The 21,360-nt window shown below is 35.3% G+C and overlaps 1 pseudogene; it reads left to right on the plus strand.

Moving 5' to 3' along the window:
• The first annotated feature begins 422 nt into the window (after positions 1–422).
• Positions 423–21,360, plus strand: part of LOC130854988 (dysbindin-like) — a 131,847-nt pseudogene continuing 110,909 nt past the window's right edge.

The raw sequence follows: 21,360 nt of genomic DNA on the forward strand, positions 1-21,360 counted from the left end.
GACTCCGCGCTGTTGTTCCCCGGGAGGTGCTAGGGGGCGTCAGGGAGCATGAGGCGCATGCGCTCAGCGCGCCAGGCCCGGGCGCCGTCGTAGCAGGCTTCACATACTTTCCCAGCGGGACTTTGGGATCCTGGCTTGGCTGCAAATGCCGTTCCTGATTCCCGCCCCTCCCGCACTGGGCTCCCTGCATGGGGCGGGGTGGGTTTCCTCTGTGGCTGTCGGCACCCGGCAACCTGGAGCCGCGCTGCCCCCCAGGCCGCGTGGCTGGCCTCACCTGTACGCCTGGAGCCAGTCGGCCCGTGGCCCCGGTTCCTGCTCAGCAGCTTGGTCGGGCTCAGCTGCTCCAGCTTCAGCTGCTGACCGAACTCCAGCGCTTCACCACGTGGGGGAAGAGTGGGTTCCAGTGCAGCCGCGTGAGCGTCATGGAGAGCTGCCTGAGGAGAAGGGGCAGAGTGAGGTGCGTCCAGGAGGCTGGTAGGACTCCGTGTCCTGGGACTGCTGGGCCCTCAGATCACAGCTGTCCCAGCACGGAAGAAGTGGCAGTGGCTTCAGCTGTCCTGCCACAAACCCCTCTACCCCTGCCTAGAGCGCCCCACCGCAGGGTAACCCTGGCCAGGTGAGGCAGGCACAGGGGAGCACCTACCACCTATCCACCCTTGTTCTGTGGCAGCCCCCTCCAGTTGACGTGACACAGATGCACCCCAAGGGGTAGATGCCGCAGGCTCCGGTCTGGTTAGGGGAGGATTTGGGACCACGCGGGCGCCAGATAGACCAGGGATAGGGTACCATTTCTCTCTGCTGCTTGGCACTCATCTACGTCCGAATCTAACCTAAGCTTCCTCCTGGAGGTCTCTTTTGTAAGCTCTTCCCATGGTAACTACAGGGCTGGGTCCTACCCCACTTCCAGAAGGGCCTGGGGGTCAGGGATAGCACCCAGATACCCCCTTCCCCAGTGGGGCTGGCTTCGTATTCAGCAGGTCCTGCCAGCTTGTCCCCACGCATCCTGGGAACCATCAACCCACTACTGATATTGCTGCAACTAAATTCTTCTTTGACTACAACCTGTTGGTTTGCTTCTCAGAAATCTACAACCATCACTCCTCGTGTCTTATCCTGAGCATAGGCAGTATTCTCAGGACATGGCGTGATCTGGGAGATGGTGCAGGAAAGCATGGTCTGGCTAGGAACCTAAGGACCCACAGGTTCTTCCTAGTTAGACCTGAGAGCTGTTCTGGGAAGCTGCCCTGGGGGAGATACAGCTGTCCTCTGGCGTGTGCTGCCTGGCCTTGCCATTCCAGGGTGAGCATCACTGTCCTTTCCTCTGAGACCAGCGCTGTAGAAAAAGGTCCTGATCATCTCCCATTCCTGAGAGTGGAGTAGCTTTCTGGGACTCCAGTTAAATGTGTCTCCAACATTCCCCACATGCACTTTCCCCCACATGCTCCATTATAAATAAATATTACTCCCTTTCCAGAAACAAATTCCAAGGAAGCAAGACCCAAGTACTTACCAGAGATCCATCTTGGGTCGGAAGGCACGCCTCGACTCCTCCAGGGAGGCACACCGTGGTCAGCCTGACCGGAAACTTGACTAGGCCCAGCGACTCTGGCCCACCTGGGAAGGAGCTGAGTAAGTAGGAGTTTGTGAGTCAGCACCTAAAACACGCAGCTGCTTAGGCCACTGGCGCTGGGAGGCAGAGGCAGGGCTCTACACTCTCCTCTTGCAGCACTGTCCAGTCACCAGGCTGACCCACACTTCTCTGTGCAACAAATATATGTGGAGCCCTGCTCAGTATCAGGTCCAGGGACTCCTACCTCCTCCTCTCCAGCCCTGTCCTCAGCCCCACCTATCTGTAAACCCAATTCAGCCACCCCTCTGTAAACCTCGCAAGTCACTCAGTCTCTCAAAGTCTGTAAGCCCCAGTTTCTTCATCTGTAAAATGGATAAATACAGGGAGGTCATTGAAGTCAGGCCCTGGCCCTCATCATTTTGGTCTCAATCATGACTTCTTAGTTCAGGAGCTACAGAATGTTGAGGAGATGCTACTAAAACACACACAGCATAGGGCTCAACACATGACACATAGTGTGAGGTCTTTACCTTGACTTGTTAAAACACATTGTCACCACAACCCCTAAGAAAACATCCAAAAAGTGTATACACACACAAAGAAAAAAGAGAGAGAAGGAAAGTAAAACAGAATACTACCAAAAAAAAAAAAAAAATCAGCATGAAAACAGTGATGGAGAAAATGAGGGACAAAAAGGTGTAAGACATACAGAAAACAAATAGCAAAATGGCAGAAGTGCTTTCTTATCACTAAGTGCTTTAAAAGTAAATGGATTAATTTTGCCAGTCAAAAAGCAGAGATTGACAGAATGGATAAAAGACATGATCCAACTATACAGTGTCTATAATAAAAACTCACTTTGGACTCTTGCAACTTGAAGGTGAAAGGATGGTGAAAGGATAGCCCATGAAAAATAGTAATCTAAAGAGAGCTGGAGTGGCTATACTAATATCAGACAAAATACACTGTAAGTAAAAAACTTATAAAAGATAAAAAAGAACATTATATACTGATAAAAGAGTCCATTCATTAAGATGTAACAGATATAAACATGTATATGTGCCAAACAGTAGAACCTCAAAATATACAAAGCAAATATTCATAGAATTGAAGGGAGAAATAGAGAACAGTTTTATAATGAGTTGGAGACTTCACTATTTCACTTTCAATAATAGAACATCTAGACAAAAGTTCAAACAAACGGAGACTTGAACGCTGTAATCTAACTAAATCAAAAGACATAAGAACACTACAATATTGTGTTAGTTTCAGGGGTACAGCAAAATGATTAGCTATACATATTTTTTTTCAGATTCTTTTCCATTATAGGTTATTACAGGATGTTGAATATAGTTCCTTGTGCTATACAGTAGGACCTTGTTTATCTCTTTTGTATATAATAGTTTGTATCTGCCAATCCCAAACTCCTAATTTACCTCCCCCTTCCCCTTTGGTAACCATGACTTTGTTTTCTGTGTCTGTGAGGATATTTCTGTTTTGTAAATAACTTTATTTGCATTATTTTTTAGATTCTACATATAGGTTGTCTTTGTCTGACTTATTTCACTGAGTATGATAATATCTGGTTCCCTCCATGTTGCTGCAAATGGCAATATTTTATTCATTTTTATGGCTGAGTATATATATATCTCAATCACATCTTCTTGATCCATTCTTCTGTCAGTGGACACTTAGGTGGCTTCCACGTCTTGGCTATTGTAAATAGTGCTACTGTGACCATTGCGGTGCGTGTATCTTTTCCAATTAGAGTTTACATCTTTTCTGGATATATGCCCAAGGAGTAGGATTACTGGATCATATGGTAACGCTATTTTTAGTTTTTTAAGGAACATCCATACAGTTCTCCATAGTGACTGTACCAATTTACATTCCCACCAACAGCATAGGTGGGTTCCCTTTTCTCCACATCCTTTCCAGCATTTATTATTTGTAGAATTTTGATGATGGCTGTTCTAACCAGTGTGAGGTGATACTTCGTTGTGGTTTTGATTTGGTTTTGATTTGCAGTTCTCTGGAACTTTACGTATTTACCGGAGGAAATGAAAACTACACCCACACACTAAGACTTATATGCAAATATCATAGCAGCTCTTTCATTCTCATTTCTTCTCTCTCTCTCAAGTCTGCCCCAGCACAGCCACTAGAACATTTTGAAATTCCTCAGTTAATATCTTATCTAGTTTATATTATCTTAAACATAAAATTCTGTGGTTCTGCTAGGTGCTGTGTTGTGGGAAGGGGGTTCCTGTCTGAGCAAGCTTGGTGAGGGAATTCACCATCTATAGACAGCTATCCTCATTTTAACCTTGTATCTTTTCTAAATCCATCACGAGTTTTAATTTTAAAGAATTGATGCTTCTAACACCTGGTCGTGTGTCTGTGTGTGTGTGTGTGTTGTCGTGGGGGGAAAGGGGGAGTCCTGCATTACAAATCTGCATTTTGCACTTTGTAAGTTAGTGAAAATTAATGTTTTCTTTCCATCCGCCAAAATGTACCTCCTGTCCTCTTTGTAGGTTTGAATTTATACACTATTAATATTTTATTATTGTCATAGTGAGTTTTCAGGAGGCAACATAATGAATGAATTTAATCTTCCATTTTTACCTTGTAGTATTTCTTTAATATTCCACCTTTTTCTTCAAATCTATAAGCATTTCAGGCCAAACATTTATGTCTAAGTACTGCATTGGTTACACCCAAGTTTAGACACTTAGTGTTTTATTTGTCTCTCATAAATACTTATTTTATTATGATTTCTTTGATCCAGGAGGTATATAGATGCTACATTTCACAAAATATGGAGATTTGGGGGTACATTTTAGTTACTGATTTCTAATTTTTAATTTGACAGATTACAAGGTCTGTGTTTTCCAGTCTTTGTTATTTATGACTTCCATTTTGTAACTGTTGTGTGTGCATTTGAAAAAAAAAAAAAAACAACTGAGTATTGTCTAATTATTGAATGTAGAAATCTATGTAGATCCACCTGGTCGTGTTTTCGAATTACCTATATCCTTGAATTGTATATTTCATTGAATATTTTCTGAAACAAATCTATTAGATTTTCCACTATGACTATTTGATTGTCTAATCCTTTTTGCAGTATTTCAAATTTTGCTTTACATATGTAGAGAATGTATTGTGAAGTGAACACAGGCACAAGATTTTTGCATGTTGTTTATATTATTTATTTTACCAATATGTAAGAGGTCTATTTATTCCTAATGATTATTTTGGTATAGAGTCTATTTTGTCTTTTATGTCTTTTGCTTTTCTTTATTTTCACATTTCTTTGCTAGAGCCTTTCCTAAACCTTCATGTTATGCATTTTGTGTAGTTGTTGCTTGTAAATAACGTATCTGGATTTTTTCCATCCAATTTGAAGAACTGTAGAATATACCTATTGATTTTATATGTGTACACATATTTTGTATTTTAATTTTAATTTTTTGTTATCTTTACTTTTCTATTTATTTTTGTTTCCCCTTTTCCCTGCCCTTTAATTAATTGATTACTCACTCTTTTCACCCATCACTTTTCTATTTAATATCTATATGTTCTATTTTTACTCTCTTATATGTATATCTCTTTTGTATAAAACGTCTGAGTCTCTGACTGGTTACTGTAATGTGTCAACAGGTCAGCTCCCTAAGGATTCAGATTCATTGACAAGTTACAATAACCCCTCAGAGACTTAGACTTCTTATACCAAAGATACAGTCTTGAATAACCAAAGTGAACCAAATGTTCTCCAGAGTCAAATTCCTAAATAAGGAATTTATGAGGAAGCCTTTATAAATGATTTGAATCTATTTTAAGCAGCTGTTTAGTATTACATTGGAAAACTTCTTGTCCTCTTTTCAAAGGGCTTGGCCACCTGCATAACATCTAGAGCAGTCCACTTCCACAGGGCCAGTTCAGCATGTGGGCTGCAGGAGAAAAAAAACCCCATAAGTTACTTTCCTCAAGTTCCTGTTCTACATAAAAAGAAATCAATATTAAGGGATGAAGGTGGCCACAGAGGCATAAAATCTATATGTTCCCCTGGACTGTTTCAGGAACATAGTCTGAGACCCAGGGAACTTCTTCCATCCAAGTATATAACTACTGAAGTTAAAGAAAGTGATGTTCTGCAACATTTTTTAAACGTAAAATGAGCAAATGTTTTAAAAGGTTTACACCAAGAAAGACAATTTCAAGCATTATTTTTCTAGCTTAGAGCTACATTTAATGCTTGTCCTCTGTGATCCTGTGGCTTCTTGGGCACCTCTCTCACTTAAGTATTGAAATGACCTCACTACATGTCTTTCACATTAGACTATCAGCTTGATGAGGAACAGAACTATTCTTTTTCACCCTATGACCTTTAGCACAGTTATCAGTATGTAGGAAGATCATAAAATGTAGAACTGTGGCAATCACGAAATATTTCAAACCGAATAAAATTGCTGAACATAAAAATAAACACACCCCAGTTCATGTTTGAGACAAAATTATATAGACAAAAATATACAACACATATAGTATGTCTAATTTTTCAAATTAAACAGATTATTATCTAATTGTTACTTTCTATCATACATAAAGACTTGCTCAGAGGTATTTTAAATTATTTCAGAGATTCTGAATGAAGAAAGAATAGATGCACTGAGAATTTACTTTCTTTAAAATTAAAGACATTTCAGTGGCCCAAGTTAATTTTTAAAGACTCAAATGCTATAGCTTCTAGTATTATGTTTGGGAAATTTTTAAGATTGTTCATTACAACATAAGTATAATATTTATTTTTCTATTTTAATTATAATATTCCAAATAATAATTTGTAATAGAGTTACCTTATTTTGATTTTACACATATGTTAGTTTTTTTTAAATTTATTTATTATGTTTTGGGGGGTACACCAAGTTCAATCATCTGCTTTTATACACATATCCCCATATTCCCTCCCTCCCTCAACTCCCCCCCCACCCTCCCTCGAGTCCCTCGCACCCTCCCCGTCCCAGTCCTCTAAGGCATCTTCCATCCTCGAGTTGGACTCCCTTTCTTATACAACAACTTCCCACTGGCTATCTATTTAACAGTTGGTACTATATATATGTCTGTACTACTCTCTCGCTTCGTCTCAGTTTTTTAGGGATATAGTAATATTTGGAATGAGAATATTTGCATTCAAGTCTTAGATTTGGCAGTTATGCCCAGACTAATAGCAAGTCAGTTTATCATTTTGAAGCACAATTTCCCATTCTACAAAATTCAGGCATAGGTAGGTGGTATATGAAAGTGCCTTACAACTATACATTATTGTTTGAGATGAAGTATATTAAGATGTTATCCATGTTCTTCAGATTACTCAAAATTTGTTGTTATGCTGAAGGGATGAGGTATATTTTCTTCAGAATGTATTTTATGCAGGATTTAGTGCCACCTAATTGTAAGGGTAGAACTACAGTCATGTCTAGCTGTTGACATGAATATCTGGTAAAACCAAATCACCACCAGCCAAAAAACCAAATAAATAAATATTGGCAGGTTGAATTTCATTTATAAAAGGGAGAGAACATGGGAGAACAGCAAAAATAAAATAGCAAAATTATTGAATGAAAGTATAAAACTTGCATGCATGATTGGATTTACCTCAGGTCATTTTTTAAAACTTTATTTTGTTAATGTTTTCTTTGTTGTAAACTCCACCACATAACTTTAGCACCCTCTTCTGGATCCAGCTTTTCCCAAGAGTGGCCTCTCTATATATATGTCCTGAGAGGGAAAACAAGTCATCATCCTGTAACTATAGAAAGAACAGCAATTCTGAATTCTCTTATGAAGAATAGAAAAAAGTGAAAATGTACTGAGTTTACAAAAAAATCAAACCTGCAAAATGTTCCAGCATCCTAGCAATATTTATCACCAAGAAATATTCTTGATATAATAAAAAAGAAGAAGGTGTTTAAATTTTGAGGAAAGGCATTTACTACCCAGAATTAAATCAGTTTTATAACTTGAAAGCTGCTTTAATCTGTCACAGGAAGGAAGAATGATGATTATATATTATAAGTAGTTAAAGGTGTGGTTTTTAAAAACAATTATTTGAGTTAGGATGAACCTGAGAACATAAAATAGTCTCATGACCCATCCCATCCATTATGTTTGGAATAATAGTCCCAGACAGTCATATGGCATAATAATAAATAGTCTCTTAAGTTAACAAATTTAAAAGTGTATTTTTCATCATCAAGATCACTAACTAACATTTTGTGGAAGCTTGACTGTAATGGTTATTGACCCTGAAGAATGACATTTAAACGCAGAATGCTTTGCCACAAGACAGACGTTGTAGTCAGTCATGTCAAATGGAGTGATTTTGTCTCACACAGGTTTTAATTTTCACTGATTATATATCTGATGGATGTATATCTGAGACAGTGGAATAGAGCATTGCACCTGTTCAACATAAATATATCCAAGAATGATAGGAGCTAGGATTTTATAAAACTGTCCAGTAATCTACAAAATATTAAGGTAAAAATAATTAAACCACTGGAAATCCAAACCACACATCTGGGCACTCATATCATTTACTGGCTACCTTGTTCCTGGACTCTGCAAACATGTTTACCACCAATTGTATGACAAGATACCCTCTTCACGAACACCAGTGACAGGGCACATATATTCAGGCCCCTTTTGCCACATCTGACTCTGATATTACCCTGTACCCTGAAGAAGGTTCCACTGTAAAGAAACAGTCTCTGTTTTAGTTGCCCTATGATGCATAATGAGTCTTCAACCAAGGTAGTTTTCGTTGCACATGCCATCACCACATGTCCTGTTCAGTTATCAGTTGCATTCTGAAGACTAAAATAAACATTGCCAACATCTATTGAGTACTGGGCACCAGAGGCTGTTCTGAGATTTTTAGTTTGTATCAGCTGATTCAACAACAAAATGAATATATGAACTACACATCATCGTTATCCCCATTTTATATATGAGAGAATGATACATGAAATTTAAGATTCTTGATAAAGAGTAGAAGCTATAAGTCAGAATTCAAATCCAAGCAGTTGAATTCTTGATCCAGCAATCCTAAGGCTTCATAGGCTTTCAGTTAATCCCACAGTAACATGAAATAGCAATGTCCATACATTTTATCCTCATTGTACTGAATCCCCAGGTACATTATGCCAGTTCTAAGTTGAAAATTTTGGTACAATAAAACATCTAACTATCAAACTGAGGCTCCCTCATAGAAATAAAGATACATTGAAGTGTCCTCAAGGACAGCTTCTTAAACAACATATCTACAACTGCATCCTTTAATTTTATTTATTTTTTAATTATTTATTTGTTGTTTTTGCTGTAACAAACAGGTCTCCATTTTTTGATAAAAATACAAATGCTTCCCACTTCTTTTTTCACAGTTTGACAGATAAACTTATCTGAGTTTGTGAATCAAGGAAAAGATCACTCTAGTATTTTTTCAAATACAATGAGAGAACAGAGAATGGGCAAAGCTTACCTCTACCCCTCTCTCTCCATAATACACAGTCTCCCTCGTTTCTCTCTTGTGTGCTACTGTACTCACCTGGTGTGTAGGAGATAGAATTTTTTGCCACTAAGAGAGGAGAAGGGTCAGAAATGACTACCAGTGCAACCTAGTCTAGAAAATCAGTCTTAGACCTGATAGAGAGGATATTCCTCACAAAGCAGTATCATCATTGAGATCAAGACTCAGCAGCCACATGCAGAGGAGAAGCAGCCTGAATGAAACAGAAGGAACATGTGTAGAGGACTGTTAGACATCCCAAATTCTATCTGAGTCATAAAAATATTTTGGAAGAATTAAGGTAACAGCCTAAATAGGGACTTGCTGATTGATATGTAGGTTGTTAAAACAGTCAAACCATAGAATAGAACAGTGTTACTATGTTCTGTTTTGTTTAATTTTTCTTGTTTTGAACAAAGTATACAAAACAGCTTTAGCTGTTTTCACCATTTTTATAAACACCATCTACCTTTGTTTTTATATTTCCTACACTAGTTTTATAGGTATGCGAGAATTCTTATTTGTTCTTCAATACCTTGCTAATCCTTTCATTATTTGTTTGTATAACATAATTTTGTGAATTTTCAGGGGAGCCACACAAATTGATAAATTGTCTCTTAAACTATCTATCCATCAATCCATTAATTAATTTAATTGGTTGGTAAATTTTAGACGCTTACTATGTTTCAGACACCATGATAGATAAGCAGACATAGTGAATAAAAGACATACAATATTTATGTTTAAGGAGTTTAGAGTTGAGGGCGTCTAATGTTAAATAATCAAACAATAAATAATTACAATTATGGTGGAAGAGCTATGATGGAAAAAAAATCCACTGAATGTGAATGTTTATTAAAGGGTTTCCAAGGAAGATCTGTTAAGAAAAAATTTTGAAAAATTGTAAGAAAGCATAAGTTTTGAAGGAGAAGAGAAGTATTTCAGGGGAAATATAAAGACCCTAGAGTAAGAACAGGCATGGTATGTTCAATAAACTGAGAGACAAATGTGAAACAAGAGTTCATTATTCTCACCAGCCATATAAAGGCTATCTCTACCTAAACCTGCCAGAAATAAGCATCCATCCAGCAAGAGAGTAATAGCTCCCTTATCTAAGATGCTTCTGAAAAGTGTCAGTATCTCCATTAAGAGTTATGATTACGAACATTAGAGAGAGAGAGAGGAAGAGAGAGACAGAGACAGAGACAGAAAGACAGAGAGAGAGAGAGCTCAACCCTTGTAGAGCTCTTTACTGTTCATTGAGGAGTGTCCAGTTATCATTTTTGCCTAAGTCCCCAAGATTTGACTTCTCTGCTGGTTTCCTAGACTTGCCTATGTATACCTCTATATTAGAAACAAAAGGAGGTGGGGGGAGAAGAAAACTGGAGTCTAGAATTGAAAATCAGGTCTATCACATCAGAGGGTAAAATGCAGGTCTATCACATCAAATTTCTACTAATTCAATTCCTAGGATTGTATCTTGACTCTGGTGATTTTACATTCTTTACACAGGGTTCTCATCAGTACACATTAAAAACAATTTCTGACTAGCGTCTCATAATGCTGCATTTCACCAAACTTTCCTCCTTGCTTTGTTAACCCAACTTCTATCCTACCTGCACATTCATGTTATCCCCTGAATCTGATTTTAATTATCATGTAATACTTTTATTCTTCTCTTTATTCCTCTCTTCATTCCTCTCTCCTTCCCTTCTTATTATTTGCTTCTGCCCTCACTCCTTTTTAACCATAAGCATTTATTGCATTAAAAATATGTCAAGTCCTTGTGGGATTGAATGTGGACCACCAATTGCCTTTTCAAACTCTGAGGTGGCTATCCTTCTTACTTAAACATGTCCTTCTCCTTAGCCTCCAAAGGCTAATTTCTGCTTTGATGAGAGTCACCAGCATAGGGGGTTTGGGTCACACTGCTTAGATAGTCACCATTTATTTTAGGTGTGACCATATCAGTATGATTCCCAGTATGATTCCTGTTTTCTTTGTCAGAATAGGAATCTGTACTCCTTAAATTTATTCTATCGTTCAGAGAATCAAATTCACAGAAAATCGGTAATTAATTAACAAATATAAACTATTAGAAGCCCTGAATTTCAAAACCTTTTACATATGTAAAGTATTACTATACTAATTACATAATCTATATCCAGTATTGAATAGATGGTCTGCTATCTTTTTGCACTATAATATATTTCTCTTCTGTTTGCCCTTTTTCTCTCCCCACTTCTCATTCTCCCTCTCTTCTCTGTTACTGACTTCCAAATGCTCTTTTTGTTGCCTCTACTCTTATATTTATCTCTCTTGCCTTAATTACAAGGTTACTTGGCCTTTTCTCCTACAAGGTTGCTTTTTTTATTTCATATTATATCCCTTCTTGGCTCTATTTCAGTTGTTAGTTTTTTGATAATTTTCAAATCATTGATTTCATGGTTTATAACCTGTGGTTAAAAATCTCATTTTTCAGTTTATAAGCTAAATATTAGCTCATTTTAGTTTTAATTTTAGTTTCTCTGGACTACTGGTAAGTTTTTTATTGTCACTCTTCTGTATAAACTCTAGCAAATATCATTTGTATATCATAAGTTATAGTTGTATGTGAAAATTTTCTCATTCATGTCTAGTTTTAGTTAAAAATATAATATATAATTCTATTATTCTTTCTAGTCTTAAATGAATATGTATTAATAGTTATTTATATGATGGAAATTTGATATATAGATAATAAATTAATATTTGTTAGGTCAGTTCCCTTTTGAAGGGGAAAAATGTAAATGTCTATAGTAAATAATGTTGAGTAAAAGCAGTGACTTGCCCAAACATTGAAAGAAGTAGAAATAATTTGTAATAAGGGGATAAGACTATGAATAAATTAATATAATAAAATAAAGAGCTAATGTAATATATAGGTGTATTAATTTCCTATTGCAACTAAAACAAATTGCCACACATTTCCATAGGGAAACATGAATTTATTATCTTTAGTTCTGGAGGTCAGAATTCCAAAATCAGCCTTATTAGACTAAAGTCAAGGTGTCACTAGGGCTGGTTCTTTCTTGAGGCTCTAGAGCATTCCTTTTTCTTTGCTTTTTCAAGCTTCTAGAGGCTACCAATTTCATTGGCTAATGGCCATATCACTTCAACCTCTGCTTCCAGCACATTTACTTTTCTTCACTTTGACCTTCTTATAGGGATCCTGTGAGTCTACTGGCCCATCTAAATAAATCAGAATAATCTCCTTGTCTCACAGTGTTTAACTAAATCAAATGTGCAAAGTATCTTTTAGTATGTAAGGAAAATATTTATAGGTTCCAGGGATTAGAACATAGGAACACTTGTGGAGCCATTATTCCACAATAATAGATGGGAAAATATTTTTAAAAATTGACTAATATTCATATATTAAGTTTGATTATTTTCCTGTAAAGTGACCAAAGAATCACAAGTAACATATAGATGCTAAAGAGTAATTTTCATAGTTTTCTTTAACTTGATATTATATTCACTTCCATTTGATCTTCACAGAAATTCTAGTAATGTGTGTGACAAATACCGTGATTCCCACCCTCTAGAATAGGAAATAGTTTATTCTAGTCACTTGCTTAGGTAGCATGTATAATTAGAGACAAATTTAGGGCTAAAATCTGAATTCCTAAAACCTAGTCAAGTGTATTCTTTATTATTGTCCAGTATTTTTTCTTAAAAGAAAAAAATCAACCACTGTAGGGATAGAATGTCTAAAGAGTCTAATCCTCATAGCACTAGTTCTTCAAGTCAGAAAATATGTCATATTCATCTCTGTAACCACAAGAGTAAGCACAGTGGCTGACACATAGTAGGTGCTTAAATAAAGTATGATAGAGAATTATAATGGATTGAAATTTAGATTAATAACAAATTTATTTGTAGTTTTCCCTATATATTTGGTTTATTTAGTGTGGATATTCAATGTTTAGTGCAACTAAAATATTGATATTAATTTAAATGGGAAATATTAGTACCTACTCATGGATATTTTACTTTATTTTCCTGATTGGACACCTTCCTATACATTTATTTCCTGCTGGCAGCAAAACATGAAAAATCAAAGTCAGAGTAAAACTGAAAACAAAAAATATATAATCCCTACTGTATACTCCAGGTTTAGCTGAGATTCTGTAGCATTAGCTGCGCCTTCACCCAATAGTTATGATGGACAGTTCCTTCAAAGATTCTCTATATTCACCTGGTATAATTGGTTTGTGTTGAAAATAAAATCAATGCAAATCTTAGGACTTTCATCACAGAACAAAATGTTCAGTGAACCAATTTCTCCACTTTGCCTGTGATTTTCACTGCAGGTAACGAGGAGCTATTTAAGGGTGTGTTCTCTATTTCCCCTATGAAATTGTGTTCCAATCTATAGTGTATTGTATGACTTTGTTTCCTATAGTTCCTGTGTTTTGAATACCTTCAGCACCTCCCCTCATCATAGCATAGTGTGATTTCTTATTTTTATGATTTGGGCCTTGGCCATGAGACTTGGTTTGGCCAGTAGATTAGGAGTGGTTTTGGTGTTTTCAGAAGCTGTAAATGTGCTTATACAGTTTGACCTGGCCCTTGCGCTACCACTATTCTAGAAGTGAACATGTCTTGGGTAGCCACTAACCAGGGAAGATTAAAGATACATCACAGACGTGGGCTCCACCCACAGGCTGAATCTAAGCTGAATGTAATTACTGCTTGATGCAGAGCTGCCTATTCAAGCCCGGCTGACATTACCCAGGGTTTCTTCTAGTCCACACACCTGTGAACATGAGAATAAATGTTTTGCTGTAGTAAACCACTGAATTTTGAATGATTTTTAGACAGCAGTTTATTTCAAAAACTGGCTGATAAAACAACCTTTGCAAATTAAAATCTAAGTTCGCCCAGGCTGGCTAGTTGATTCCTATCCCCATCTCTCTACCTCTTCTCATAGCTTATGACCCTCACTTCTGTTATAGCACAGCCACATGTCATTTGCTTTTAAGTTTCTTTTTTAAAATTGTTTAGGGAAAGAGCTGACATTTAGAGATAATTTGAATGTTAACTGTATTGAGGGATCTATTATTTGCATTCCCCCCCCTTTTTTTTTAATGAAACGCTGAACACTGCCTAAATAATGAATTAATTTTCAGGCCATGACTGTGTGGTGTGCAATATCTTGCTGAATATATTACCTTTTTGCTATTCGTTACAAAGTAAAGAGTGCACTTTTGATTTAGAATGTCTTTCTTCTCCTTATCTTTTGAACTTTATCTTCCTCCTCCATAAGTGAGCTAACATAGACAAATGACAAAATAGAAATATTGATTGAACGTGAATGTTATACTTCTACTTCACCATCTTTCAGACCTTGCTCAGACTTTACACTGTGTAGAATAGCCATAATTCAAAATATCTCAATCATTTAAAGTCATACATTATCTATTACATTGATTATTGCTTTTTAATGATTACTATTCAAGTTTCCACTAATTTTCCTTTGTATTCACTGTTATAAGTATACTGATTACTTATGTCGACTGTTCTGCGAAGAGTTTTCTGTTTGCTGAGATAGAATATGCCCATGTTTTGCTGGTGATTCTTTAGTGAGGACTAGCAAAGTCATATACAAACCATTTATTTCCCAGGTAGCATTTGTATTTTTGTCATAAAAATATTAACCCTCTTTCCATACTATAGCTATTACTTTACTCCTAAGGGGCCCATATCTAATATCTATCAAATGCTAATTTTGAAGCCATTAATTTTTAACTATCTGATTCAGATATACTAATTTTCACAGACATTTTTGTTAAATTGCAATAATACACCTTATTCATGCAGTAGGTCCTAATTGTTTCTAGAAGATTCCAGGTAAAGGAAAGACCTTATAGTTCATGTTTAGATTTCACACATAATCTCTGTGAAATTGTTAGATTATTATTTACTTAAAAGTCCTCCCACTAATCAATCATGAGAAGCCAAAAAATATATACTGCACAGATGGGCGGTTAATTTCTTTCCCATTGAGCTTGCAGTGTGCTCCATGATGTTGCAACAGCTGTGATGAGAATGGTGGATGTCCCCAATCTATGCTTCATTTAACTTCAGGAATTCTAAAAGAGTACATTGTGTAGGAAATAAAAATGTATTTTAAAGCAATGGAGCTTGGTGTCCTGAAGTAACATTTCATTTTTAACAACTGAATTTTTAGCACAAATGTTGATACGTGTATATTTCTCTCTCTGACAACTTTACCATCAACTTAGATTGTATTTCATCACTAAATACATACTGTCTACCTAGTCCTAGACATCCTATGAAAATCAATGGGATGAAAATCAATGGGATCTTGATGCAGCAAATGGAAGAATTGTACAGTAAATATTGTTTCAATTGTTTACCACTCATTTATTTTTCAAAGACATTGGTAATACAATATTATATTTGTATAGCATTTTTTGCATTCAAAACCATTTTCTTGTCAAATGGGAATAAAAATGCTTATCCTACCCTCTTCACAGAGCTGATGTTGTGGTTACCTGACATAAAAGAAATAAAATGCTTTCTAAAGTGAAGAGTGCTATAAGAGATATGGGCTTATCATTGTCATGCCTGAGGAGAATTTTAGTCAGTAAAAAGTACAGAGGCTTTGAAATAAGAACTGAATTTCACTTCTAGTTCCATTATTTACAATATGTATAAAGCTTGGTAATTTCCTTACTTTTACACTGAGCCTCAGTTTGTTTGGTGTGTACAAACTTTGAATAATTATAAACTAACATATAAGGTGTGTGTGTGTGTACATGCTTAAAAATTACAGGAGTTGATATATTGAAAATGCATAGTTCAGTGTTGGGTTAGTATATGTCATTTAAAAGCTTTAGATAAAAAGAATTATTTTAAAAGTATCAACTGTGGATAGATTGGTACAAGACACATTTTGGCAACAGATGTTAAGGGCCTATATTAAATCCAAGAAAGAAGAGGAAATGTAATTTTAATGGCTGAAGGAAATCATATGTCCCTTGTCCTCCATTTAGTATGCCTAAGTGGTATACTTAGTATTTCTGGTTAGTCACAGCCATTTGATGATCATATTTTTGGTGGATCTGTAACTGCTAGATTACAGTATCATAGATTGTAATCCCTTTAGAAATAATCCTTGTTAAATTTCTAGAGGTAACTCAAAACCCCTCCATAGCATCTTCTTCCAGTCTTCAAGAATTGGTCAAGTCACTTCATCCCCAGAAAGTAAAAGGGTTATTCAGGTTTTAGAATAGTAAAATGAGCTACCGTGGCAATGGGTAGTACTGGTATACTAAGTTAAAATTTGGAATATACACAGTTATGGTCCCTTTTGACACTCCCTCCAATATAACTAGACTAGTAAAACTTAGTAGTAAAACTTGTTGATGCCATGATATCAGGAGTGTTGTCCCCCCGTTTATGCTATATAAAACATGAATTCTGAAGTTTGCACGGGGCACCAGATTATCAACCATATCGCCACATTTAGCTGATTTCCTGATATTGGTAGATTGCTGTTTTTTTTTTTTTTTTTTCTGTTTTGTGCTCTCATTTCCACAGTTTGCTATCAGTGTTTGATTAGAAATTATCTAGTAAAAACCCTTTGATGTTACAGAGAAGGAAAATTAGGTCCATGAATGTTTAAGGTGATTACCCAAGCATCATATTTTAAGACTTAGAATTTGAACTCAAGCTCTAAATTCTTATTTCAGTACTCTAAAAAAATGTACATGGTTATAAAAAAATAAGCTGCATTACTTATTTTAAGCCTTAAGTTAAATTGTGCTCTAGATTTTCAGTGTTAAAGAAACAAGCTGGAATAATGGTAGAAACCTGTTATAACTGTTAGGGGAGTTGTGAATCATAATATTTTTCTCACCAAGATTTTAATTTATTTTTAATGAAAATTTATAATGAAACAGGTATTTATCATATTACATCTAAAATAAATCATAAAAGACTACCTGAAGGTGGTAAAAGCAGTGGCTAATGCATAGGCAAATGGCCCTGGATGTCTGGGAATGAAGGAAGAGGCCACAGTGTGGAAGAAGGGGGAAAGGAGGGCTGTGGACATCATATTCATCATTTTTTGAACCTCAGCTTATTTCCTCCAGCAATGGATTCACTAAGGCATTACCCTGTTATATGAAATAGATCGAAACAAAAGGATGGGGGAAACTAACCACATTCATTAAAAAATAGCCTCAGCTTTGAAGCTCAGTGTCATTTATGGTAATAATGTGTGTTTTGTAATAATGCATTTATATATATACATACTTAAGCCTCTGTGAATCTGAGTGTTTATATATGTGTGCATATATATTTCACAATGTTATACTCACACACATATAAATACGTGTTCCCCAAAACAGCTTTCTAGGTTTAAAAATACTGATTTAGATTGAATAAAGTTTTTGTTTTAATAGTATTAAAATGTTTTAATTCCACTGTATATTACTTGATAAAATTTAAAGGGAAGTGATAATAAAAAGAGAGATTCCAGGTAATGTATTATAAATAATAATTTAAAAATACTAAATACTAAGATCTTCTTGTGTTTGTTGTTTGAAAATGATTACAGTTTAAACCAATAGTTCTTTTAACTAGTTTTAAGTTATTATGAAACCTCACAGATATTATGACATCCTTATTACTATCAAGTGAGTATCTCTAGATGGATGTTGTAACAATATTTACCAAAGGAACTAATGGAAATAACGTCTAACATTTTAAATGCTGCTGGTATATTTTTAATTTTTAATTTTACTTAAACATGAACAAGCCTGAAATTAAATTGAAAATGGTTTTCAAAGCCAAGCAGGTATTCTGGTCAAGAGCTCAACTTTATTGAAATTCAGTGAGAGTCTTGAAAACTAATTAAACATTTCAAAAAGAAACACTCCCCTATGAGAGCTTCACTTTTTCTGTGAAGCCTTTTTGGAACTCCCATGTTCATTGTTGGTAAAACTAAACACCTGCTTTTAAGGGACTCATGAATGTCTAATCCTGATGAATAGGTTACTCCAGTGGGATCCAGGCAAACAGAGCAGATCAAGTAAACATGAAAACAAAATACTCCCTACTCCAGAGGCATTTCCTTATGCTGCCTTCCTTCAATCACTTGTATTTTTTTATTTATTAAAATCTGTGTTTTCTATTGTTCATGATTATGTATGTATATATGTATATTCTCACAAAGGCATGGACATATATACTAGACATAAATATGAATATTGGATATGACTTAATTGCTTTCTTAATCTGTTAATATTTTACATATAAAATAATAAAAATTGTATCAAAAATTAATTTCAACTTCTTTTAATAGCTGGAGTTAATTCTAGGAAAATCATGTTTTCTAAGTATAAGATATAATACTTTCTTTAAATAATGAATTCTTAGACTATATCTAAAGTGTGCATAAGTAACCTTTGGCAAAGGTAAGAGTAATACACTCAATGGATTATTTTATTTATATGTAAACCACAGATCCCCTTTGATTTGAACAAAACTAACATGAATCATGTAAAAACTGTAAAAAGTTAATGTAACTTACAGATTTGGAGGATAAAGAAAATCTGTATGAAATATTAGATACATACATACTAGATAACATAAACATTTTACTTAGATATAAACAATGCAGTTTAAATCAATAATATTATTGTGTGCTGTTTTTAATTTATAGCCAGTTCTTCAATCCATTATAAGCTACTGTTAGAGGGTTCAAATAAAAATTAAAAACAAAAAGACAATTGAATGAATATTTAATTCTTCAGTAGCCTGTTATGAAATTTACTCTAAGTGTGCACTTGAAGACATTCTGCCAATATTTCAATATCTATTCTACTATATTTGAGTATTTGAGTGGATTTTAAGTTCTTCATTGGCAAAGACATATTAAGACATTTAACATCATTTTTCCACACCTTAAATATGGCATCCTATTTGGGCTGTGTAACTAAATCCAATTATACAGTTACCCTGCTCACTCTGAAAAACTAGGGCTAGCAAGAGCAAATATAGGATGGAATAAGGTGGTACAGAGGTGTCTCAACCAAGAGAAAACTCAAAGCCAGCAGATTAAGATAGCAAAAAATGATGCCTGATTTTTTTCCCATCACACCTCAAATTCTGTCAATCCTACCTTCCAAATGTATATTGTGTTTGTTTCTTTCTTTTCACATCCACCGTGAATACTTCCAGAATATGTCACCATTTCTCACATTTGATTACAGCTCTAGCCCCCTCATTGTCCTACCTTTCTTCTTTTTTCTACTCTTTCCTATACTCTACTGTGCATGGAAGAGCTAGAGTGAACCTGAATATAGATAGATAGATAGATAGATAGATAGATAGATAGATAGATAGACAGACAGACAGACAGACAGAGATATAATAAGCTATGTGGATGGACTTAGCAACATGGATGAATTCAAAGGCATTATGCTAATTGAGAGAAGTCAGTTTCAAAAGATTACATATTATATGATTCCATTTAAGTGACATACTGGAGAAGCCAAAACTCCAGTGACAAAAAATATTCTGTGTTTGCCAGAGGTTAGAGGTAGAAGAGGATATGATTTCAAAGGAGCAGCACAAGAGAATTTTGGGGGCAGTGGGATCATTCTATGTCCTGATTGTAATGGTTATTACAGAAATCTATACATGTGCTAAAGTTGTACACCAAAAAGATTCAAATTTTCTATTTGTTAATTAAAAAAATAAAATTGGTTAAATAATAATCAGTTCCAGTTTTCCGTTGGCCAAATATAATTTTGTATTCCTGAATAAATTATTCAACTTCGCTAGCCAGTATTTCTTCATAAATGAAATGAGAACAATACTGTTATTTTTAAAGGACTGCTACCTCAAATACATAAAATGTTGTCTCCCTGTCTTATCCTTTTGTCTTGCTCAGGCTTATTTATTCAGTAAGTATAGAGAGATGCATTATTTATATTTCTCAGGAGAGTTCAATTGATCTACTCATTTCTGTTAATGCAGTCTATGCAGTTACCTTGTTTTTGTCAGGGAACCAATTTTGTTGGAATCTCTGTGGTTTTATATACCAGAGTGGGTGCTCTGCAGATGAGACCTACAAATTACAAGTTAACATAATTGCTAAATCTCTTTCTTTAAAAATATAATGATGACAGACTAAAATAATCTAATTGTATTTTTCAATGTGAAGGTGATATGCTTAAATAAGCAATTACAAAATAGGTCAGAGCCCTCCTAAAATGTAATAAGCTCTACAGAATCATAGTTTTCTAATTCGAGTATAATAAAATGTCCTGACTTTAAAAAAAATATATTGGCAGTGCAGACATAAAATCCCTTTTCAAAACAGTGACCCTCAGGTGTCATACATCTAAATTTAGATAGATACCTGACATGTTTATTCAGTCTTCTTGCAATCAAAAGGAACCATGTGCCTCTTACTGATTTAATATGAGGGGTGTAGAATATCTCGCAGTGAAGGGTGATTATTATATTTCTTTCATGAGTGTGAACATCTCATAACTCACAGACATCACAAAATGCCTATGGAGTTTGTGAATTATTAAGGTCAGCCATGGGAATAAAGAAGATAATCACTTTTTACTGGTGAAAATTTCAATTTATTTTATGAGAAAACTTTTTTATTGATTACCACTTCAAGAATGGCAGAAACTAATAAAGAACCCAGGGGACTTTTCTGTCCATCTGTCCATCATTCCAGGACCTATCGGACTGTGCCCTTGTTGTTTTAGTGACGGTCAGACATTGAAACAATAGCAGAGAAGAATAAAGATTTCTTTAATTTAATTATGTAAAATTTTTAAAATATTTATACATAAAATAACTTTTCTCTGCCTTATTTAATAATTTATTTTCAGGGAGTAGAAAAAACAAACAAACACAAGAATGCTGTCTAGTATGGCCCTAGTCAGTGTGAAATAGGTGTGCAGTTTTTCAGCTTTCTAAAGTAGTCTTTCTTTGAATACCAAGGGCTGTAAAACACAAAAATCAAGGACTACTAATAATTTTTGACTCCACTATCTAAAGTGCATTGTGAAATTCATTTTGATAAAGTATGTTTGCATAATTGCCAAACAAAATCCTAAAGCTGTAAATACAGTAAAAATATTGAGCGGGAGGAAAAGACCTTAGATTTCCTGAATAGCAA

The sequence above is a fragment of the Hippopotamus amphibius genome, chromosome 6 (assembly GCF_030028045.1).
Source record: "Hippopotamus amphibius kiboko isolate mHipAmp2 chromosome 6, mHipAmp2.hap2, whole genome shotgun sequence".
Classification (NCBI taxonomy): domain Eukaryota; kingdom Metazoa; phylum Chordata; class Mammalia; order Artiodactyla; family Hippopotamidae; genus Hippopotamus; species Hippopotamus amphibius.